Source organism: Myotis davidii, unplaced genomic scaffold, assembly GCF_000327345.1.
Source record: "Myotis davidii unplaced genomic scaffold, ASM32734v1 scaffold590, whole genome shotgun sequence".
In the NCBI taxonomy this organism is placed as follows: Eukaryota; Metazoa; Chordata; class Mammalia; order Chiroptera; family Vespertilionidae; genus Myotis; species Myotis davidii.
This window is the reverse complement of record NW_006282381.1, coordinates 755,526-755,958: the sequence shown is the minus strand read 5'-3', so window position 1 is coordinate 755,958 and position 433 is coordinate 755,526.

The following is a 433-nucleotide window of genomic DNA, read 5'->3' as shown; positions in this document are numbered from 1 at the left end:
GTGTGTGAAAGCATGTGCTAGCATGTCAAAAACTGTGCACTGGAGTCGGGAGTGTGACGGACAGCAAGGAGGCATGTCACTGTACATGTGAGTAGCAACTAGTGCATGCGAGTTTCTCCTAGGATTTGAGGATGCGTGCATTAGAGTAAGTTTACGTGCAAAAGCAGGTATGTGCAAACTAGTGTGGGAATGTGTTTGAGCATGTGTGAGGGACGCGTGTACCGGTGTGTGAGTCCATGCGTGAAGGTATGAGCATGCGTGTGTGGCGGTGGGCAAGCGCGCGCGTGTGCACTAGCGTGTGCAGGTCGAGGAGCCCCGACACCCAGGGGACGGTTTGGGCGGAACTCGGGTAGCGCAGAGTGTGCGGGCCGGGGCTGGAGGGTGTGCGGGAGCGCGGAGGGTGCGCGGGAGAGTGTGCGGGAGCGCGGAGGGT